At 52.4% G+C, this 24,421-nt stretch overlaps 1 long non-coding RNA gene across 1 annotated transcript; it reads right to left on the reverse strand.

The window, feature by feature from the left end:
* Nucleotides 1-517: 517 nt before the first annotated feature.
* LOC142089629 (uncharacterized) lies at nucleotides 518-23,718 on the reverse strand. Its single transcript, XR_012676240.1, has 5 exons — nucleotides 21,383-23,718; nucleotides 20,913-21,031; nucleotides 3,090-4,360; nucleotides 1,948-2,425; nucleotides 518-1,841 (listed from the first exon to the last, which is right to left on the reverse strand). It is a non-coding gene; the product is annotated as an uncharacterized LOC142089629 (long non-coding RNA).
* Between the last annotated feature and the right edge of the window lie 703 nt (nucleotides 23,719-24,421).

The raw sequence follows: 24,421 nt of genomic DNA on the forward strand, positions 1-24,421 counted from the left end.
GTTTTATTAAGCAAATTATTACTGAGCAAGTAAATAAAGCAGCGGCAATCGATAGCACAGTTCGATCCGGGGCAGCCTGAGCACAGCCTCGCGCGTGATCCCACCAAAGCCAGGTGCCGCAGCCAGCGCCGAGGAGGGGGACACCCCATCACACGGGTGCTTGAGTGGGAGCCAAGCAGAGATTAAAACAATAAACGCCCCAAAAAACAGCTAGACAAGTGCAGGATAGGAGAGGCTCAGGGGTCTTTGCTCTCTTTTACCGCCCACGTTATACGCTGGCCCCATTGCTGCCTTTCCCGCGATACAGCCCCCTCATCATGGCAGTAACACGGGGCAGCACGTGCACACCGCAAGCCCTTTTTCTGCTCACAAAAGCACCCGCAGCACCAATTAGCTGTCCTCTGCTGCAGCCCCCCTTGGCACAGGGCCGTTCCCTCCCAGCATAACGGGAAGGAGCCACACTGCAGAGCTCGTAATCTCCCACAAAGCCTCACGTGTTGCACTTTCTCCCCCGTGCAGGTGCAGTGGCCAGCACAGAGCACCGAGAAAGCCTCCCGCTTGGAGGAAAGCACCCCGCGGGCACCCGAGGGAAAGTCTCCCATCTCGGCGCTGAGCCATGGTCAAATTGGGCCACAGCATCCTCACAAATACCCCTTACAGTGCACATACAGACCGCAGTGTGGGGCCGGGCACGGGGCTTGGCTTCCCCGTGTGAACGGCTGCCCTGTGAGCAAAAAGCACCCCACGAGCAAAAAGCACCCCACAGTCACAACCCGCTCCTGCCCTGTGGCCTCGGGGCTGACCCACAACCCTCCGTAACGGAGATCACTAATGCAACTCCCCTTGGCATTTATTTATGGGACTGAAGGTGATCAAATCCCCAATATTTGTTAATAAAGCACGACAGAAGTGAGAGACGCCTCTCCGCCCCGGCGGGGATACATCAGCGCTCGCTCTGACGCCTGGAATTTATGTGCTTGATTTGCGCAGGCTGCATTACTCATCGGGAGCAACACAAAAGTGCGGCCAAGCCCAAGAAAATAAATCTGCATGCTCAGGAAGGCTGTGTGGGACTGACCTGCGCCCGCGGGGAGCAGCTCCAGACGGGGACTTTGTCACGGCAGGGGAACGTGAGCGCTGGCTGTGGACATGTCCACCCTCACGGCCACGTACCCACCGCCAGCGAGCTACGTACCCACCTCCTTTCTTTTTTTTTTTTTTTTTTTAATCTCCTTTTTTTGCCCCCCACCTCCTTTGGCAAAGGAGACCAGCAGCCGAGATCTCAAAGGGAAAGGGTCACTATTTGTCCCAGGACCGTGTAAACACAGAGCAGAGCCCCCCAACACGCACAGATGGCCTCACGCTGCTTGATGCTTTGGGAAGTATCGTGTCCAATATGTCCCGAATTTCCCGCTGCACCAGCCCAGCTGTAATCAGCTTTGGATTACCATAGTCTTCTAAAGTACCAGACTCTGATAACATCCCTTCTGTTACCGACTCCCTAAATCTCCGCAGTCACGCAGATGGTTTCCCCCCAGCAACCCAGCACCATTACCAGGAATTGAAAAGAACCCCAAAATAGGAAAAAATAAAGAGGTTAATAATCAGGTGAAAGCCAGACACTGTTGCAATGAGCAGCCGGTGACTGTTTTTTTGCAGCAGCACAAAGACGAGAGGATATAGAGCAAAATCAGACAGCAGTGAATTTAAAACCGACCACTTTCCCATAACGTATCATTAACCTCTGGAAGACGCCGCTGCAAATTGTCTCTGAGGTTTCAGTGGTGCAGGGCTCGAGCTGATCGGACGTTCAGATTGATGGTGAGAAATGCTACGGCCACCTGAAGCACAAGAGAAAAAAGGCCGTATGGGTTACAGAGGTTTATCCTTCAGGACATAGTCCGGGTGTTGTCTGAGCACAAGAATTTCCCTTTTATCAACACCCACCATTTTTTCCCATCCTCCCCTTGAAGCAGCCGGCATGCGTAGCAGCGAGAACATCCGAGGTGGCTGGTCCTGCCCCAGTGTTTTGAGCTCCCTGGCGTGTACTTCTCATCTCTGATTTTCCAACAAGTCCCCAGAGGCTCCTCACCTGAGCTCCTTCTTCTACATCAGGACGCCCTTTTGTCTCCAGCTTTCCCAAAGGTGCCATTTTCTAAGCAGGGACGTGCTTTGGTGAGGAGCTGCACCCACGCCAGCACAGCCCAGGCACCCGCAGGGTCACAGCACGCTGGGGCCGGCTCTTCTCCCTATTACATATCGGAAAGTGGAGATCCTGAAAATCAGAGATTACTGCTTTTCAACAGTTCTCCTCATTCCACTTAATTTCGGGTTTAAACAACCTTGCAGAAGGGTTTTCATCCATCCAGTTGCCTCGAGTGGTAAAACTCAGGTCATGTGGGAAAGAGACGGGGCCCAAAAATAACTGCAGCAGTCAGAAAACAGAAATAGGTTAATGAACGTTTTTTTAAAGTCTCTTTCTTCCTGCCAGCATGGTGCCCGGGGTGCATCCCACACCACGGCCGGGGGCACGGGGCAGCTCTGCGCTGTGGCAGTCCCCAGGGAACGGAGCAGCACAAAAGCAAAGCCTGCCATCTCCCACCGATCCGGGGCAAGGCCAGTGACAACTGCCCCCACTGACCATGTTCTGCAGCACTAATGGTATTTAAAAGCCCTCACGTGCCTGAACCCCACTGCGATGCGTTGGGAGACCAGATCCTCAAGGTGCTGGTACAGCTCGTTGTCTCCTTAGCAGAATACAGGGACATGGAGACATTTTGGTACCCAGTGCTATAGAAAAACTTCACCTCCCGGGTCACATCAGTGCCCGAGCAGCTCACAGCGAGCCCTGCAGCCTTCGGGGAGGGACACGTGGCAGGGCCACCACTAACAAAGCACGGCGTGTCCCAGGAGGGCTGCGCCGGTGACCCTGCGCTGGCCATTTCGCATCCTCGCTGAGCACCGAGGGCAGCCAGGAACAAAGAGGACTTTACAGGCCAGCCAAGCGCAAAGGAAATAAAGGAGGGGGGAAAAAAAAAAAAAAAAAAGAGCTGACAGAGTGTGGAGAGAGAAACTTTATAGGTTCTTACTTTCATCCCGTTCCTCTTGCTGTACGGTGAATGGGAAAGGACAAAGAGAAAAGCCCGGCGCCTCTGTGGGGACACTGCGTGCTGGCTCTCGCTGCGACACGCAGGCATCAGCATTGCCGCTGCACTTCGTTTTCCTCGGGGTAAGTCAGCCGGTGGTTTTAAACTCTTTAACATTTTCAAAAGACCGAGAAGGTAAATCCTCCAGGCCCCGAGCAAGGCTCCTACTGGACCCCACAGGGGTTTTGCCTGAATGCTGCAGGAGTATTATAACCAAAACGTTTCTGTGGATTCAAATTTGAGCCTTTTCATACACAGCCTGTAGCTGCAAGTTTTGTCAGTGAATGGCCCTGATAAAGCCTTCCTGATTTTACCCCCATTTTAATATAATTGGTATTTCTCTCCCTGTAATCCAGACAACTCCTTTTCTATGCCATTTCACACCAGCACTGAGGATTTATTTTTTTCCTCACAAAAGGGAAAAATCAGTTTCTCCACCCTGTGGCCCAAATGCTCCTTAAGGAGCTGCTCTTAAGGTGCCGGGATGGACCCAGGAATCCCAAAGCTGAGATACGGCAAGACCAGAGACCCAATTCCCACTGCATCGCACCCACCTGCCCTGCTCCCAATGGGCTGGGAAACACAGCTGGAAAAACAGGAAGGAGTTTTGTAGACGCTATCCATGTGTTAAATTGCTGCCCAACAGAGTCTGGCCATGTCGATGGAGGTGTAGGGGCAGCCCCAGATGGGTTTGTGAGGCGGGGGTGACCCCAGGAGCTGCGGTGTTGGGTCCCACGAGGCTCGGGGCCAGGGCGGTGACAAGCCAGCCCTGCCTGGGGGGACGGTGCTGGGGACAGGGGCTCACCGCGGGCACACTCTGTCCCGGCTGCTGTGGGTTTTCCAGCCAGCAGAATTAAGTCTATCCATTCAGCTTAGTGCCTTGAGCTGCTCAGCGGCTTTGCCAGCTCCTTCTGCAGGGCAAGAGGTGAGGACCGGGATTACCGCCCGGCAAGAGATGCTACAGCAGCGTCTGGAGGAAGGAATTTCTTCTCGGTGGTCTCTTTTAGGTCATCGGCATTCATGACACCTCCTCTTAGTGATGTCCTGAGACATGCCATCACCCAGCAAAGAGGGGGAGCTTGGAAGTTTCTTTAAAAAATTCCCATCTCCTTCAAATCTTTGCTTTCTCTGCCTATGACTGCCAGGTGATGCTTTAGAGAGGTTTCAGCAGGTGTATGACGTCTTCTATGGATCGCCACAGAGGAAAATGGAACCTGAAAGGAGGAAAAGAGATTTCTTTGCTGGGACAGTGCTGTGCCACACCAGGCTCCATGAATGAGCTTTGCCCTGAAGGTCTGAGCCCAGCCCGGAGCGATCACGCTGCAGCCGTGCCAGCACTGCCCGGCTCCCCTTCCCGGGGCAATGAGGGAACAGCTCCTGTCAATACGCGCCAGCAGAGCCCCAAAGCAAACAGAAAGGAAGACTGAGACTGCAAACCCCAGGTAAATGTCTAAATCAATAGCACAGCAGCTCAATAACGTTTCCCTACAAATCCAGCAAGCCATGCTTACAAATGGCTCCAATTTAAAGGCAGATTTCTCATCAGCTCAGCAACCACCACTCCTCAAGGCACAGGCTTGTACTGAATGGCCTGTGCCTGCCTGGGCTGGGAGAGAAATAGCAGCTGTAGCCGCAAAGATGAAGTTCCAGCGGTCCCAAAGCTACCCAGGTACAAAGCTGGAGGCAACCCAACAGTTCTTACCGATCTGTATTTTGGTGCCCGACCCTCCCTGGTGCCTCTTAGCCAGAAACTGCATGGAGCTACTTCTGCCCACGTTGCACAGGGACATCCAGGGACTACCTACATTAGTGCTGGGGGGGAAGGAAGAGTACCCATAGACGAAATAGCAGTTTTGCTAGCGAGTTGTTTCAGCCAGGCTGCTGCTCAGCAGGTTATGTTAGCCCAGACTCGTTGGGCTACATAGCATCAAATCCCCAAACTTGGTTTGAAACTGGATAAGGTACAACCCAGCATCGTGCCGAGCAGGATAGAGCATCCCAAGGAGCGGGGATCGACTCTGGGTCTGGCACTCAGGCCCCTTGCGTGCGCGGAAAGGGGAGTCGGGGCCAGTCCCTGCTCCCGGAGGCCAGGCTGAAACCGGAGGCTGGTGCTCGCCTCCCCGGGCAGACGGCATCCCGTCCCCTGCCTCCTGCTAATGCTCCTCCTCGCCCGCTTTTCCCAGCTTGTTAAAACCAGATTAAGCTTCTGGGTTCAACTTAGCTTCAGCCCCTCTGTGGCTAGGGGTAAAAAGTACAATGCTCCCCTTGCACCTGTAAAAAAAAAAAAAAAAAAAAAATCAAACTCCAGCTATCACTTGTATTTTTATATTCCTCTGCATCCAGAAGCGATGAAATACAGCCACTGTGTGCTGATCCCCAGGGACTGCAGGTGCTGCTCTGGCTGCAGCGGCACCCCTCTGCCCGCAACGAGTGTTTGCTTCCACTGCACAGGGAGCCACGGTCGTGACAAAAGCTCCTCGGACACAGCAACACATCTCAGCCTTACACTTATTACTGTTATACTTTCATGGCAAAGAAATGCTACAGAAACAAAGTGCTGCGTGCTCCAGGGCCCTGCCTCTGCGCCCGAGATCCCGTCCCTCTGGTCTTCACCCATGTCCCACAGGACATACCTACAGTCTCCTTTCCACTACCTATGTTTGCACCGGAGCGAAGAGCCTCCCAAAAAGACTTATAGGATTTGATGTCGAATAGTAGGGAAAAACAATTTGAAAAATTGGAAATTACCAACAATGGGTCCTTCAAAGGGCTGCAGACCCTGGTGCGCTCCGGAGGCTGTGCACGGCCAACAGACCACAGAGTCCCTCCTCGGTGGACAACTTTCCACCCTAGAGACGAGCGATGATGACCAAAACAATTGAGCCCATAACATCTAGAAAAGTTGTTTATTGGCTGTAAAATTACTCCACACTTGTGCAAAGAAGCTATACACAGCTTTGATTTCCCTCAGCAGGACGGGAAAACTGGGGTTAATGACACACTGCAGCAAGAGGTCCTTCAGTTGATTTGTCCTAAAACAACCCACTCAGTCACTCGCTCAGTCAAGGGATTGCATTTGTGCCCACTGGAAGGGACCAACAAGAAGAACTGGGGAGCTCCACCAAGCATTGTCCCCTTCCTGGCAGGCGGACAGGAGGGGAACAGATGCTGGTATTTGCTATGTCCGTGAATGCACCTCAGGGCCACGAGATCGGGGACCCCATGCACGGAGCACTGAGCAGCACAGTCCTGCCCCGAGGAGCTTGCTGGCACACCGTCAGCGACCGTCTCTGCTGAACGGAATTCATTTTTTAGTTGGTTTTATTAACCTTCACATGTCTAGATACAAGGCCTATGATTTATAGCTCACACACATACGAAATCACCACATCTCTCTGTTTAAGATATTTGCACTCATGATGTGCGATCTGCCCCATTATTAAACGCTGGTCCCAAATCCACCGACACAGGGGAAGCAATTTCCTAGAAGGTGGGAGAGCCCAGCTAACCCTCCACCCTGGCATCCAACACACCACCCTCGGCCTGTTCCCAGCACCTCCGCACATCACCCTGCTTAGCTATCTCACCAGCCTGGGCCACCATCTTATTCCTGATACAGGAAGCCATTGCATCTGATTTATCGCATTCAAAAAGGAGAAGGAATTTAAACCAGAAGGTCTATCTAGAGGCAAGCTTTTGAAAAGTTTCTGCATCTCTACCTTTGCCTCCACCATCCCAAAAGCCTGTGACTTGTCTTGAGTGGAAGAGGTAATTCGGGGCAGTTTGCAGCTACCCCTGGGGCGCAGGAGAAGCCAAGAAGCTGAGCTAAAGTGCACCTAAACGATGCGGCTGCGTGCATCCTTTTCAAACACCCGTGTCTTGATTACTTCAGAGAACAAATTTATGACACTGGAAATGCAGCTAAACTAGCTGGGGTGTCTTTCGTGACCTCCTAGCTCATTTTGCCACTGGTTCCTTCAAAGCAAACCATGAAGCCAAAAACATTTCCTTTAATGCACTTGATAGGGAGTTGATGTGAGTGGTGGGCTCTTTCACCTGCTGCTTCTTCAAAAAAGGATGTAGATAACGGATAAAAAGATGAAAGAAAAAGGAAACCTCGTGTACATAAGCATTGCACCGAGAGATTTGCCTGCTCTGCACTTGCTCCTTTAGCATGGCCCATGTGCTCACACATCACGATTTCACCTGGCTGCTCCGAGCAGGGGGAGGCAGCACCCTGCCTGTCCTGGTGGCCTTTGCCCATGGGACAGGGCTCCTCCGTCACAGCCGCCTGGAACATCAAAAGTACAGCCAGGTTGGGGACGGGTCCCTAAGCAACTCTCTGCTGCAACCTGCCTCGTTGATACAGCAGAGCTACGCGGGGGCTCTTGGGCACCGCGGTCCCACCCCGAGCCGGCTTGGACATTTCCACAGCTCACCCGGAGCGTGCCAGCATAGCCCTGCTCCCCAGCGAGCACGCCTCGCCGGCGGGGCCGGGCAGGGACCCCCAGTCCCTCGGCCCCTCGCCCTTCCCCTGCAGCCTCTCAGGGACTCGTTTGCAGTCATCTTTCCCCAGTTCTTTCCTCGAGGTCTAAAATTAACGGGTCAGCCTCGCGGGCAGGAGAAGGCGGCTGGGGGGTGAAAGGAGGCTCTTTCACCCTCCTCCATCTAAGGAGCCGAGCGAGCAGGACCAAACAGCACGAGGAGACGCGTCGGGCCGGAGCAGGGCACCGTCCCTGCCCCAAAGCCTCGTCTCACGCTGCTCGTGGCTGTGAGGGCTCGAAGCATCCCCTCGTGCCTCCCTGCGTGCCCGGGGCAGCTCCCCCGCCTCGCCACCACACACGCCGCGTGCGCCGGGCAGGATTTCAAGCGCAGCAAATCCATCCTCGCCGTAGCTTTCGAGCAACACCCTGGGCTGTGTACGTGCCATCTGAGCCCAGCAAAGGTCGCAGGAAAAGGGGCTGCTTGTTTTCTCTGCCCTGTCCGAGCATTACCCAGCATCAGAGAGCTGCCACCCTTCCTGCTAACCCTCGTGGATTCCCAACCTGCTGCAAAAAGAGCATCAGCCAGGGCCAGGTAACGCGTCTTCTTCCTAGGAACAGAACAGGAGAGGGAGAGGAATAAATAGGAGAGGAAAGATCAAGATGAGAAGATATGAGAGCTGACAGCACTCTCATCTATCACCACAGGTCTTAGCCTCAGCGCTCATTAAAGCCCTGGGTCTTCAAGCCATGTGAATTAGAAGTGGTAAAAAAAAAAACCAACCCAAAACAACCTCTTATGGAATGGTTTCTTGTAGAACAAAGAAACAGCACTTCTGTTGAAGCGCAAAAAAAAAATCTGTTTTGACTTGAAAATCTCTTGCTATTGTAAGTGAAAAAGAGAGGTAAATACATTTCATTTAGGTTTATCACTACAACTCATTCTGACATTTACATTGTATTAAAGTTTTAATATTGATACTGTGCTGCTATATAATATTTAATATAAAAATTAAATATATATATTTAAGTTAATATTTCATATGCTAAAATCCAAATGGCAAAATCCCTTTGCTCCACCAAAGATAAAAGCAGCCAGCACTAATTAAAAGTTATCTGATGCTACTGAGGCTCAGGACCAAAGCAGCACCAAATAAATCCCCTGGAAACAAATTGCAATGATGCCAGTAACGTTTGCAAAAGCATCTCAAGGGCTCTTCACTGACCTGTACTGATGTGGGGACCGGGCAGAAAATGACCCTTCTTGCTCTTCACACTTCTGTGCATCACATACCATGAAAGCAGAGCAGGAGCGGCGCTGTGACGAACATGTGGAGAAGTGGGACGAGGAGGGATGGTCGATGGTATTTTGCAGGAAAAACGCTAGCTGTGTAAGCAAGTCACCTCCAGCCAAGGCTTAGCAGCTCTGGGCCATCCATTGCAGAGAAGGGAGTGCTGCCCTGGGGCAGTGGGTTTGGACCAGACACCACCACTGTCCCCATCATCTCCCCCAGACCATCACTGAGATGTATTTCTTAACCATGCCCATTAATAAGGTGAGCAGCCATGGGGCCCACGCAAGAAATCAAGGGGAACTCTGCAATCCTACAGTAAAATGGCTACTGGGTCCCAAGCCGGCCGGTCTGCCCTAGGCCATCATAGCCAGCAGAAAAGGGAGGCTGGTGCTGAGAGTGGAGGTCTCAAACACCTAAACCACAGACCCCAAGCCAAGCCATGCACGGCTCTTTGGGTCTTAAAAGACAGGTGAGTGCCCACATTTCCTTGTAATCCACAGCTTGTTGGACACCCAAACACCTTGGGGCTATCCAGGACATACGTCTCCATGTACACAACCACCCCGCCTATGGCACAGCCCTTGGTCCTATCCAAAGCGTTCAGATGTTACAGCCCACTGACACATCTCTGAAAGTCAGAGAAAACTGAGGGGGACACAGGGTACCCTTTTATTCCCCCAATTTCTCAAGCCCCTGATCCAGTCAGCAATATTTCCCCCATCCCCAGTCATTCCCATGAGCATCACCTCCAAAACTCTCCTGAAGCCTCAAGCCTCTGGTCTCCACCAGCCTGGAGACCACCCTAGCTTCCTTCATGCTGAAGAACTGATTTGGGGTAATTCACCGCATGCAGGACCACGAGCGTCCTGCCCATGGCTGGCCAGAGGCTCATTCCCACCAGGGAGGAACTGCAGATGCACGGAGCTGCTCCACAGGTCCCCCCCTCCCCACAAGCTCCGGTTCTCCAACCGCCTCTGCTTAATTGGAGGCCAGCTTTGAACTGTCTGTGTTTAACAGGGCCTAATCTTCAAACTGAATATATTTAATATGGCCTGATCTTCATAATGGCTGTGTCTGAGGCCCTGGACTTCAAAGCAGCTCCACTTAACAGGACTTTGTCTGGAAGCTGCAACCATATAATAGAGCCTGGTTTTAAACCAGGAGTGTTTAATAGGATCTGATGTTTAAAGTCCACGTATCTAATTGGACCTAATCTTTATAATCCTCCTTTCCTCCCCCTTTTCTGGTGTTTCTTCTCCTCCTTTGCTGCGCTCCCTCCCTCCAGCACCAAGACCCCCATCCCTGCCGTGGCACATCCCTGCCTCTGCCAGGAGCCCCACCGGGGCCAGGAGCTGCTCTTGCAGGGACCATCCCAAAGCATTTGAAAACCCCCCAGGGTTTCCCAGACCAGTTCCTAATTCCCACTGCGCTCCCTCTGCTCTCACCATCTCCTCCTCAGGAGCTCACTCAGACCCGGCCGATCCTGGGGATATGGGCACGAGCCCATCATTAAAAGCTTGTTTAACAGGAACATGAATGGCAGCAAAAACCCCATGATTTGTTGAATGGAAAACATGTGGGTTTTTTCCATCGTGCTCTGCAATCACCAGCCTCAGACTATTTTATTTCCATATTGCCTTCCCCAGTGCTATGAGAGAAGTTGCACATTTTGGAAGGAAATTCCTCTCCCAGGAGTAGCCAAGATGTTCAGATTCAGAGTTGTAACTAAAAGGCTGAAGCAACAATTTCTTTTGCCTCCTCGTTTGTCAAATGGGAAAATATTATTTTAATTTTTTTTTAAATCGACTCTATTTCACAAAGTTCAGGCACGAGGAATCAGCATCTCTTCCAAGCAAAGAAGCCGTAAATACACACACACAGAGTGTTTCTACACCAGCTCTGAATAGTCCCATGCCCGTCTACATCCAAGTCTTAGATGTGCCCACCTGCAAGGACAGCAAAGCCCCTCAGCTCACACTGCCAGAAACGCTGCGCCTGCGGGGTTTCAAGGCACGCAAGTCGCCCCGTACCCGTGCGTGTAGTTTCTCTCACACACAGATATTTCAAGACACTTTTTTTTCTATGTGCTTAGAGTCCAAGCCTTCAAAATAACACAAACCGTGGGGCCATACTGTGATTTTTTCACTTTGACAGATACGACCGGCTGTGCTCTTGGGCGGTACAAACCGAAGGAAGGGTCACAGGGACTGTGCCAGCAGCCGCTGTGCCCTACCCTCACATCGCCTTTCTGCTGCCGGCATCCGTTTCCAAAATACCTCTGAGGTTACAGCAGCTTCAATAGTCAATTTTAATACCTGCCTTGACTGTGCTTTAAATTGTACCGTCCACAGGTCAAGTATTTTTTTAGTACATCTCACATCTAAGGACGGACACGGTAACCAAGCCATGAAGTTTACTGTCCCCAGAGCTTCGACCTGGCTGTGGATCACGGAGCACAAGGAACAAAGTTTGATGGGTTTCGTTCCCTGCCCAGCCTGATCTCTGCCATGAACACAACCGCTCACTGGAAAGACCTCTTGTCTCCTGAGGTGCCGCTCCAGATCCCACCGCGCAGGGGGAGGTGGGCTCTCGAGCTCATCCTCACAGCAGCCCGCCCTGCACCTCGGCCGTTATCTGGCAGCTCGTTAGCGATCGCATGAGCCTATGTCCAGCACGGTCTCAGATCTCCCTAACTGATGGTCCCTGGAACTTGCACTTTTGCCCAGAGACCACAAACTGTCCACATGAAGTATTGCCCGTAAGCAGAGGCAGGGACGCGGCCAGGCACGAGCCCTGCGGGAGGTGGGACCCTAGGGCAGAGACCTGTGCCTCAGTTTCCCCTGTCCACCTTCCCTGCAGCGCTGGGAGGGGACAAGCCACAGGAGGAACTTGTGCTTCACGGCCCATTGCCGTAGGACCTTTCAGCAATGCTCCTCGGACTCGTCTCCCTGCAACGTGAAGGAAACAAAGAGAAAAATATTCTTGACCCCAGCTGACCAAGAGAAATCAAAACGGAGAGAAACCAGGGGGTGGTTCGAAGGGCAAGGAAGGACGGTGTGGGCAGCAGAGCCAACACGGGGCAGCTCTCCTCCAGCGCCTGCACAGCCTGAGCGTGAGGACATCTCGCATCCCCAGTCCCTGAGATGATCAGCGAACCCTTCCCTAAAAACACGCATCCCTCCTACCTCCCGTTGCTGACCCCAGCACCCCTCCCGGACAGGGCAGCCCAGCTCGAGCCACGCCACGGGGTTGGGCACCCACATCTGCCCCGTGCTCGCACCTCCACCGTCGTTCACCGCCCACTGGGTACTCCTGCAGAATTAATTCGCCACGTTTTATTTGCAGTTGAATCGAGCTCTGGCACTGCCCTAAGATTTATGCTCCACACAAGCCTTATTGACAGACAGCGGGGTTGGGAGGTTAGAGAAGCAATATTTCCAGAATTTGCATAAAACAAGGGCATTTCATAATTTAGCTGATGCAGATTTGGATAAGATGAAATTGTCGGCCATTTTATAATTAGATGGCTAATCATAAAATAACCTTTGCGAGTCATCAAAAAACATTATTATATAAATGAATTCCTGCTCGGTACTAAACTTACTTTATCCTCGTCCTTGAGGATTAGAGACGGTAAAAGACGACCTTTTTGGTAGAATTCATTCTGCAGCCAGCCCCACGTTGTTACTATGTTTTATGGATCACAAATGCTTAATCAATAATGCAGCGCTTTCGGGAATGATGTTTTTTCTGTGGCTGGAATTGTTTGTCTGGTTGCTCACAAATCTTTTGACATGGATTCATTGTTTTGGAGATACCCTTCTCTGCATCTCAGGGCAGATTCATCAGCTGAGCTAGGAGGAGTGGGAGAGTTTATTGGGGTAAAAAGAGATGTCCTGGCAATCAGCTAGAATCATTGCTCTGGGATCGCTGGTCGACTTGTCAGGTTAATGAATGGCCCTAGGAAGCCATTAAGTATGCAACGGCTGGAAGATCCCTCCTTCAGCAAATAAAAACAAAGCCGAAGCGCCTCTTCCCACATGCCAGTGCTGCTTTTCTCAGAAAGCCAGGCTGGGAAAGGTGATGCCTGTGAAGGGACCCTCTCTGAGCCCAGGACCCCTGTGCCCCCGCACTCCCTGCCCGTCCCGCCAGCGATGCCGCGTCCCCCGCAGCAGACGTCCCTGCCGCCCCAGGACAGACCCTGCATCAGCACCTGGATGTGGAGATGGTGTTTTGCAGGAATTCAAGTTTTCCTCCACGGGGTTTTCCCTACATTTGATTTTCTGCCCCATTACAGAGTAGCAGACCTGTTACTCCGTGGTTAGAGCTGAAGACCAGCGCAGACCCCACACACCTCGTCTCCCCTCATATTATAGTATTTCTCTATCTCATAGGGTCATTGCGAGAACAACTCCATTAAGTGGCTCACAAGAAAACCTGCACCAACACAGGGGACTTAGCTCAACCCCAGGCCAGCCCGGACCCAAAACTCACACCGAGCTTCAGCAGCATCCAGACCTTGGGCTCCCGTTGCCACAGTCCTCCGTGCCAACATCTTCGACAACTCGGACTTTGCTGCAGGGTCAAAGCTTGAGGGAAGGAGGCACTTTGAGCAAGCACCACTGCTTGGAGGGGGAAAAAGGAAAACAGCAGGTGGTTGGACATTTATACATCTGAAGGCAAAGCAACAGCCATGGTCTGCAGGGCAGCCCCTGTCCAGCACAGGTGGTAGGAAACTTCCTTGGAATAATCTCTGGAAAATAGAGAGACATCTACTTCGTGCCCTCTCTGTTTAATTTTCCATGCTCGTTGTAAGAGGAATTATCTATTGTCGTTCACCCTTAATTTGTGTGCCAGTCTGTTTAACAGGTGTACTGACCATGTTTGACTTTGCCACCTGAGTAAACGTTGAATCTGCTGAGACCTCATGGACAGGCAAGAACGAGAGAAGAGCAAATTGGGGTCTGACTCGTTATACAAACCTTCTACGACTACATTTTTCCTCCAATGGTCTCCAAGCACTTTGGCAAACAGTGATTAAACTGAAGCCCTCCACACCTCCAGCATGCAGGTGGGGGTGAGAAAACAGCCAGCTCACAGCAGGTGCTGCAGGAGAGGAGTCACCGAGGAGCACGAGAGGCTGCAGCTCCCCGGCCACCTCCTTGCCACTGCTGCCTCACACCCTGATCTCTGCTCCCCGGAGCGGCGGGGTCCGCCCGCTCCTCCCGCCCTAAACATCACAACCTTTAGGCACAATTTCAGTATAAACTGAACTGAGAGCTTATCCCCAGCTCTGCTGCAAGGGCTGTAGCCGCTGGGATGAACCCAGGTAGGAGCGGGACTTCCTTCACGGCAGCACGAGGACCGCCAGCGCCGCAGGTCGGGGAGCCAGCGGCAGCGGGGCAGGCCCACGGGTTTCCATACGTGCAGTGCGGAGTTACCGTAGAAGCATTAACTCTCTCTCATCAACTATGCAAACAGTGCATTTCAAGGTCCATTGCACAAGCACCTTCTCACTGCAGTATCCTTATATTTTAATTCGCAGCTTATGCGCTGATTACCCTACTGGTATCCAGCACGCTATGCAATGTGGCTGGCTGGCTCCCAGCAGGCAGGCAGGCTGCCCGTGCTCGCTGCCTGGCAATCGCTGCAGGGTGCTAACGGCACCCCTTGCCATGCATCCCTCACTGCTTTGGGGTCGTCTTCCTCGAGGGTGAAGGAAAGCTGCGGCACGAGGCAGGCAAAGGTCTCCGCTGGGGGTGCGGGAAGGAGCTTCCTCAGAGGGGCTGAGCTGGCCGAGCTCCATCTGAAGGATTATCCTTACGCTGCTGAACAGTACTCGGAGAAAAAGAGGGAACCAGTTGGTAAGACAGGGGAAAGGAAGAGGTGATGAAGATGACCAGGAGATGAAGGGGGTAGGAAAGGTCACCATGGCAAAGGCTTCATGATACAGCTACGCAGAGAGGGAGGCAGGGTCTCGCCATCTCTCTGTTACGCCAAGCAGCTTGAAGGGCAGCAAGGCGAGGGGACTCCTTGCCCCCCACCCACAGCCCACCAAGGGAGCAGTGGTTTGCGTTAGCCACGTCAGCCCGGGCGGCAGGATGAGAGCAATTATCTGTGTCCAGGATAGGTTGGCAAACCTTTGCAGAGTTGGGAAATGATCGGATAAGTCAGGCTGGAGGTGTCTCATCCAACCTGCTCAACACAGCATTAGCACTGGCTTCAGACCAGGCCAGGCTGGTGTAAGCATCAAACACGTCAGGAAGGCGCTGTGCCAGCCCCAAGGTACTCTACCCTTACACAAACACCATCTGCAGAGCCCAGCACCCACAGCAAGCATCTTGCTGTGTACTACAAGACAGGAGGAAGACGTACACCCTGGTTCAGCAATTAGATGCAGAGTCCTGGCCAACTCATCCAGCTGATTCATCCCCACATCAAACTACTTTCAGAAAAGACAATACATTTAAAACCAATTCCGCTCCATTTTCCTGCAAGGAGGCCATGTGGGAGCAAGGGGCTCTCCAGGCACGACTCCGCAGGCAGAGCTGGCCCTTCTCGCAGCCTTCGGCACGGCAGATATTCCAGTCGTCTCTTCTGTGGTCGCTACAAGGCTGGGACCCTGGGTTGAAAAGCAAACTGAGGGGTGCCGTCTCCAGCGAGTTCTCCACTATTTGGAGCTGTACGGTCTTTCCCTAAGTTCGTAGAGAATGAAAGACTTTGAGGGCCTTCCTTTCCTTTGACCCCCAAGTGAAGTGACTGCAAAATAGCCATGGTACAACCATGACCAGAGCGCGATGGAGCCAGAGCTCAAGAGTATCACAGCTGCCCTGGCAAACGGCACGTCAGCACTTCCCAACCTCTGCTCACTTCGCTTTCCGAGAGGAGCAGACCTGAAAAGGCAGACAGGCACCTCCAGAAAGGAGGGAGTTCAGTGCAGACTGTTTGGGTTTTTTTTCCTAGCAATAAGTCACATCTGTAGAAATGAAAGCCTTTAGAAAGCATCTAACACCAAACAGCGGAGTTTTGAAGCTGAAGTGTGAAGACTTACACCACAGCAGAGTTCCACAGCTTGTCCAACCCAGGATCTGCCCCACAACGAAGCCACCAAGATATCATGGGTTTCCTGAACTACAGCTCACGCGTGGAGCTCCACTGATCTCCGAGTCTCAGCAACCCTCTGCTGGGACATGAGATGCCACCAACACCTCAGCTGCCAATTCCCCCCTGCAATGCATCAAGGAGGCAATTTGTAAAATAATGTGAAGTTTAGGGGACTAGGTCATCTCACCCAAAAAATCATCGTTTACCTGATAAAGCAAAAGTCTGTTTTGTCCTAAATAAGAGGGATTAAATAAATTGGGGCAGGTGGGAAAGAAGAGGATTAAGTCTGTAACCTTCATATCCAAGAAATAAACATTTTTTTAAAAAAAACTTCAAAATGCGGATCATATATCGCTTACTGCAACCCATCTGCCTACATCTGCACACTGCAGCTCAGACATGCATGTGATCCTCTTCTAAACCTGGTGTTAATCCTAAAACCTAAAAACTGTTGACCCATCATTATTAATTAGCTTGCTGGTACCAAAATACACAGGATGATCACGTTATTAATTTTTGTGCAACCTGCTGTGATGCCGTCTTGGGCAGGGGGAGCTTGGCAGAAAGGCTACCAAAGGACTTCCCTCCCACGCACCAGCAGCACCCCGGGAATCAGCTGCTCGCCCGGAGCAGAATTCCAGCGTGGCTGCAGTCTCATCCACAGCGCAGGATAGTGTGTCACCATAGCAAGTGTGTAATAAACATAATTATAGAAGAAACTTATGATTATTCAGAAGCATGTGTGGGCAGAAGCAAGCACTAAGTGATGTAAAAGCATTTCAGTAACTGCAGCAGTGCTTTCAAAATCTCCCAATTCCATATTTTATCAGAGGAACAGGGGGAGACATCAGTGGAGGATCTAAGAGACCTTCCTCTCTAACCTCGATACTGCCACCAAATGCCCAGGCTGAGCAGGGTTTACTCACACCTCCTGCTACGGACGGCTGTTCAAGCGTCACGCAATCGATGGCACCCAGCTGTTTACTCCCAGAAACTGTATTACTTCTTTCCGAGAAAAAGATACACTGATCCCTTTCCACTTCGCTTTGCCTCCCCCACCACCCAACGGAGAAGCTCCAGTGGAGAGCAGGGCGAGCAGACCCACCGGCAGCAGGCAGATGCCCTAGGAAAGCTCGTCTGGGAGGGTCTCCTGCCTGCGGGGACACCAGGCTCTGTCACACAGCCCCAGCCTTCGCCGCGAGCCCGTCTGGGCACACCGGACCGCTTTTTAGTCCGTGGTTCGAGGCTGCCTCTGAGCCCCGGCAGGCTGATGTTGCATTTGATTCACATTATTTACGGCTTGAATGATACGCAGCGTTACCAGACGTACACTCTATGACACCAAGAGCTGACGTGCAACGCCTGGGGCATGTTTCCTAACAGAGCTATTATGGATTTAAATGACAGCGTTTTCCAAGCGCTTGCACCAAGATGCTTTCAAAGCCCCGCATGCTAAGCCTTAGCTGAATAGCTGAATGATCTCTTGCAGAGATGGGGATGCAGAAAGGAGGAATTTACTTGATTCCTTATCAGTAACACCCAAAATGGCTTTTTGGTTTTTTCTTTTTCAAGAGGAGGACCAGGACTCCACTTACCCTCAGAAACAGCAGCTTTGCCTTCCTCGCCTTTGCTGGCTGATGCAGAGTTGGAGCTCTTTGTCCTTGCTGAGCTATTCTGCTATGTTCTCACCAGCTTCCCACCCCGACCTGACTCCTGGTCATCTCCACCTCCCAAAGTCATTCTGATGTCCTGGCATCGCCCGTGTCCCAGGGACGTGGCCCAGGGGCAGGAGGGGAAAGCAGCCAGCCCAGAGCCAGATGGGCACCAGTAAAACCCCCAACTAGAATCTTAAACAAGATAAGGGAGAGAGATGGGGAAAGTTTTGTATTTCATTGTGGGTTATTCCTGATAACACAGGAAACAGGTCTCCAGCCAGCCACAGAATACTCCAAAACACCCACAACAAGCGTGGCTTTTTATCAAGCAGAAAAAGAATTCATCTCCCTTCACTTTATCTTGAAAGACACCTCTCGAGGTCACTTGCCCAGAAAAAACAACAGTAGGAATAACACAAACATTTTATGCGTGCCTTTTCTAACACAAATACCAGGCGTGAATCCCCTGCCTCTGACACAAAACCAGGGCAAACGGCTCGGGGATGACCAGCAGAGAGCACCCAGAGAGCATGCCCTGGGCCACTGACATCTGCAGCCCAACATCTCAAGGCAAACCAAAACCAGCACATAGGCAGTCGATTAGCCAAGCTGCCCTGGCACAAGCCATTCTCCCAGGTCACATCCTCCGCTCGGGCAGACCAAGAGCCAACGCGCCACCGGATCAGGCCCTTCTCCTCGGGATTTCACAGTCCCCCCCCCTCCTTATCGCCTGTGGGTGGGGAGGAGGAGGACAGGGAAGAAATAGGATCTCACTGCCTTCTCCTGTGCATCACACAAAATAAATCCATGATGGATTGGTGACCTACTTTGTCTGAGAGGCGGTAAATAACATGTAGCGCAACCGATTGCCTTTCAGACCCACCAGCCACGTGTAACAGATAAATCTACCCCGGCAAAGGAAGCTTTCCCACAGCACACCACTGCCGGAGCACGGCCCTGGTCTCAGAAAGCCCCGAGGAACGGACCGATGAGAGGTACATGCCAGAGAAACGCAAAGCTGGAGATGCTCAGCAGGTCCGGGCTCGACCGACGGGAGCCGGCAGAAGGGGGCGGTGGGCTGGATGGAGGTGTCTGCCACGCAGGCACAGGACCAGTTCATGGGGCAGCTCGGCTGATCTGGGGTGTTGGCGTCGGGACTGCTGTGCTTGTGCAGAATTGCCTGACTTTTAAATAAGGTCCATCAAGACGGAAGAGCTTTTGGTAGAGGATGTAGGGTATCTATGTGTCACATAGCTCACGCTGTCTGGGTAACGCACGGCAAGGCACCAAGACAAAGCTGCTCTTGGGTTCGCTGGGCCACTAGAAAGGCTCTGTGTGATGCACTCACAAGGCTTTGGGAAAGACAAAGCTTAGAGAGATTTCCTTGGCAACTCCTTTCCTGAAATGCCAACAACGTTCCCAAATCACTGCATGGCCAAGAGCCAGTCATGACTAAGCCAGGTAGCCAAGACACAGAGGGGCTCGAGAGTCATCCACAGGTACGAAGCCTCTCCAGGGAGGTGGGGCCCTGCAAAACCCAGCAGGTCCCAGAGAGCGTAGCACCCTCAGCCACAGCACCATCCCTGGTCTTCCACCTCCCGCGGTGAGGGAGTCACCCCCTCGGCTCGTGCCAGCCCAGCCTGCTGCCTACCACATCGTGCAGCTCCCTCGGGGGGGCTGCGCCGAGCCCCACTCCCTGGCACACCGGCCGGAGGCCTGCTGAAGTCAACCAAAGCCTTTTTGGGTCAAATAGTCCCTTGCCATCTGCATGATGCTGCTCCGTGACTGGAGCCGCAGGGACCGGCCATCTCTCCCACCTATGGCCAGGAACTGCGCCCTGAACATCTGCACTGGGGTGACCCCAGCCCCCAGACCTGTGCTCGGGCGATGCTCTGATCTCTGCCTGCCCCTCCTGCCTACCTACTGCGAACCACAGGAGCTGCTGCTGTCCTCCCACTCGGACGCATCACGTCTGCGCTGAATTGCGGGTCCTGCTGGTTTTTGTGGGGATGCGTGGATGTGTGCGCAAGGCGGGGGGAGATTCAGTTTCCAAAGCAGAACAAACATGATTCAGCCACTGTTCTACACTCGGGGAGAGGCAGAGCATGCAGGGAGAGCCAGGGCCCTTGGCAGCCTGGCTGGGGCTGTCACCGAGCCCCGACAAGCGAGACCTCTGGGGCTGGAGGAGCTCCCTGCTGTGAGACAGGAGGTGCTGGGCTACAGGACTCTCTCTTTCATCAACTTGCAAGGCAAAATCCTTGTGTATAAACGGGTGCGTGCCCTCGCCAAGTAACTTCACACCTTCCACAAACCCCTTTCTTTGGCTGGAGCTCAAGGCAAACGGCGCTGGAGCAGGAGCAGTTTGCTCAATAAGCCTGCGGAGCGCTGAGGACTCCAGGGCAGGCTCCGCTGCTCCACCACGGGAGAGGGGGTTTGGGTGCAGAAGGGTGGGGTCTGGCTGGGTTTGGCCTGGAAAATACTGGTAATACTGGTCTGGAGGAATGTGTTTTTATAAGGATATTGCTGATGCAATGGGAAGAAACGGGAGCCATAAACACCAGCCCAGACATGGGACGAGGGTTGGAAGCGATCAGACCCAGGTCCTTGGCCCAGCGGGTTCCCAGTGGCGTGAAGGGGGAGGCGAGCCGGAGCCCCGCCGGGTCTGCTCACCAGCTCACAACCGTTAAAAAGCCTCTGGGTGCTCAGACCCAAAAGCGAGCCAGATGCAACCAGCCTACCCATAAACAACAGCAGCCCCAGGACAAAACCCAACACAGAAACCCAACCACTTTGAGGTCTCATTCACACAGGGCCGTGGCGATCATCATAGCCCATCGTTTTACACCAGCATCGAAAGCACCAGACGGTTGTACTTGAAGGCAGCACGGGATTATGGCTCTTTCTCCCTCCTCCTCCTCCTCACCTCACCTTCGCCAGGAGCTGGAGGTTTCCCGGTGCCACCGCTCACACGTGCCAGCTTTGATAACCGCTGGCAGAGCTCACCTGTCCAGTTTACACGGGGAGGAAGCAGCAGACCCGTGTTTCACAGAGCTGGCAGACTTTCTGACCTGCTGGATTTTCCTGCCCGCGGGCTCTGCTCCCATTTACCCGCTTGCGAGGTGGATACGGCAGCTCCTTCCCGCACAGATCGCCCGGCGCGGTGGGAAGAGCTCTCGGTTTCGCAGACAAGTATTTATAAGATGTTCGTGCTGGAGCCTGTGCTTCACCTACCTGTTTTATTTTTAATCTTCATTTCATAGAGCTCAGACAATTCTTTCAAGGTTCCCGTGAATGATCTTTATCCCTTTCGCAGCTCATTCCAATTCTGTGAATAAAATCCCTGGGTGGCCCTGGAAGAAGAAGAGAAAAAGGATGACATTTGAAATGAAATAAGAAACTGAAAACAGAACATATTTTTAAAGAAAACTCACAACTCTAACCCCAGCAAGCCATAAACAAGCGTGTTTGGCGTCTGTAGATCCCAATACCCTTTGCAGGGAGACGTAAAACAATGAGATGAATGGGGATATCTGCATTTCATAGGCAAAGGGACTGGAGTCCTAATGAGGGAGAGGGTTGAATTACATATACATATCTATTTTATCTCACGGGGCAGGGGAATAACCTTGAGCACGTAGGTTATGACATGAGCATCAGACCATATGGAAGTGCCCAAAAGCAGAGATCCTGAACTGCCCTACCCTAACAAGTCACTAAGCCCCATTTTTTCCTCTCTTCTCCAGGCAGGCAGGCTTTGGAGCGTTTCTTCTCTTCTTGATCCACTCGTTCCTGTAGCAGGAAAGCCCATTTCACCAGACTGCCAGGTGTTCATCCACCCATCTGCATCCTCATCATGCTCTCCCAGCTCTTCATCAGCATCTGTTTTCCTCCTTGGGCCTCAAAGGGCTTCGTGGGTCAACCAGGCTCTCTTGGTCCACGTCATCAAACCCATCTGGTTGCAAGGGAAGGATGATACTCGCCCTCGTGGTCCAAGGCACGTCTGAAATTCGGGTGACTCCCCCGTTTGGTCTAAAACAGGAGGGTATTTGCCCCCCCCCGGGGGGGAAGCCCTTCACTTCTGCCTTTCCCACCGCTCCCGGAGGAAGAAGCGGCTGCGAGGAGCGAAGGGGACCCGGCTGCTCCGGCCCCGGCCCGGCCCCCGGCCGGCTCTGCGGCGTGGCAACACTCCCCCTTAGCGGCAGGAGCCGAGAATAAGCCTTCAGACCAGAAATAACTCTAATAAGGGACAAAATGATCTCCTAGCGCAACATGGGTCCGGCGTGTAAATCTGGGTATTAATCCGGTTGCATTTCCACAGCGTGGTACTTCTCACCGCCTTCTAAAAACAGATGCCTGACAGCAAGAGAGGGGAAAAAAAGATTTTCTTGCTCGCAAGGGAAGGATGCTGTGCGCTCCCCTGAAGGCAGAGCAGGGTTGGTTTTGCAGGAGGGATTCAAGCTGCAGCCCGGCAGCCCCGGTCCTGGGGGTAAGGCAGGGACGGCACCTTTCCCCCGCCACGGCCACCCAGGATCACCAACCTGGAGGGAGCTGCGGGGCAGGATACGGCCCCGTGGCAGGGAGGGCTCTGGAGAGCTGCAGCCGCAGGGATTATTAAGCAGAAATTAATCTGTAAAGAAAATTTAGCAACAGTTAGAGCAAATATCGATTTTGTGTTTGTCTGCTTCTGCAGGACCTGAGAAACGGCAGATTTAGACATTAACTGAGGCTGTTTTGGCTTAATTCAAACCTCGATTTACACTAACCCTGGGAATAGACGAGTACCTCAGCGGAATTGAATCTAAAACTATTACTTTTTTTCTCCCCCCCCCTTATCTAGTCCTTTTGGGCAGATCTGACACCAATTTTGGCACCCGTTACGGGCTGCACAATTACAGATAACAGGCTTTATTTGTACAGGGCTGCAGATTCTAATTTGATAGTGGAGTTTTTAGACCAGCAGTCTCCCCGGTCGGAGGCACTTGGCAGCACCGTCCCCAGCCGCTCAGGCCAGCGCCGCTGCTGCGACAGCTTTGCAAACACAGGACAGTAAAAACACAGCTTTATGCTCCAGGCTTTATGCTCCAGGCTTTGCATTCCAGCTCCGGCTGCGGCAGCGAGGAGGGGAGCAGCGGGCAGGGAGGCGGCTTTGCTCGCCCGCAGGGTGGTGGGGAACAGCAGCGCAATGTGCTGGAGCATCTCCCCGTCCAAAGCGAGATGCTGCCCTGGGTCTTTGCCCAAAGCACAGCCAGGCACTGGGCTCTCTCTTTCTCGCTGGGTGCTTTCAGCAGCTCGGTGCCCCTGGCCAAATTCAGGACAGGACACAGTGCATTTGCACCAAAAAAAAGAGAAAAAAAGGAAAAAAAAAAAGAAAAAGAAGAAAATCACACCTGAAGAGGCATCACAGTACAACAGTGAGGCAAGACATCCCTTCCCCTGGGCTGACTGCCTCACTCGAAGCCAAAGCTTTGGGTGACATTTTAAAAACAACCAAAAAAAAAATCCCTAGGGGAATTACGAATGCCATTTCTGTTTCATTTTCATTTCCATTCATAATACTAGATCTGTCTAGTATTTTGGAAAAAAAAATAGAACTAATGCATTTACAAATAAAACCCCTATGAAAGCATTAAATTTGCCTTTCACCAGCTATTAGGTCACTAGGTCGCGTACGAGCCGGGTGTGTTTTTGACCTCGGCCAGCTATGGACGTACAAGCCAGACGCTGGCCATGGCAAGGGGAGATGAGCCTGCGCTTGTCCCCGGGCAGTTCTGCTGAGCTTTGCACAGCGGGGGTTTTAAGTCCCTGAAATTTCTCTTTTCTAACGTTCTCCAAATGGAAACATTGATTTCCTCACTCCAAACCCTTCGGTTTCCACAGCAAACTGTTTTCCCTGACCTCATACCATATTTTAATCTTTTATTATTCTGTACTGGTGAGGATGAAGAACTGCAGTTTCCTTGCTCCAGAAACAGGGGAGGGGGAATTTGAAGTTTCCAAAGCACAATTAGTTTCCTGTCCAGCTGCAGCCAGCTCTTAACACGAGTGGTCTCCATCTTTTGCAAAATCCAGGAGCTGCTCAGCTAATCCTCAGCAGGTACCTACCAGGCTAAAATTTCCTTTTAATTTCCTAAACCTCTAAACCACAGGTTGAATTGTCAAAAAAAGCACATTGGAAATTTTACAAGGTTATTGCTTAGCAACTGCTCAATAAATACCATAAGCAAAGGTGGGACAGGAGGCACTTTGCTGCTTTGAATAATGTCCAGGGTCAAAGCATTTTTTGGTGAAGCAGAAGCCCCATCCATCCACCCCGACCTCGGCATCCCCTTGCCCCCACCACAGGGTCCGACACGGGGTCTAAGGCAGTCTACCTTCCTGCGATAAAGCTCGTGAAAGGTGTCAAGGTGCAACCAACTCAAATTTAGCCACCAATGGGAAATTAATCTTTTTTTGCCCCCGACGCAGCACGCCCGCAGCCCCGGAGGGTGCACAGCCCGGGCAAACCCCACTGCCCCGTGCAGGAAGGCAGGAGGAGAGCAGGGATGGAGCAGCACGCCTGCGCATCCTCCACAGAGCGGAGATGGCTCCCGAACAGGAGTGTTTGGAAACGTTGGGAGCCCAGACGCTCCCGGTGCAGCCAATAGCTCTGCTGTAACGTGGGATCACGTCGCTGCTCCGGGAGAACAACCCCACCGGCCACCCTCCATGCACGCCGCAGCCTCGCCGTGCTTTCATGGAAA

This window comes from Calonectris borealis, chromosome 17 (genome assembly GCF_964195595.1).
Source record: "Calonectris borealis chromosome 17, bCalBor7.hap1.2, whole genome shotgun sequence".
Lineage (NCBI taxonomy): Eukaryota > Metazoa > Chordata > Aves > Procellariiformes > Procellariidae > Calonectris > Calonectris borealis.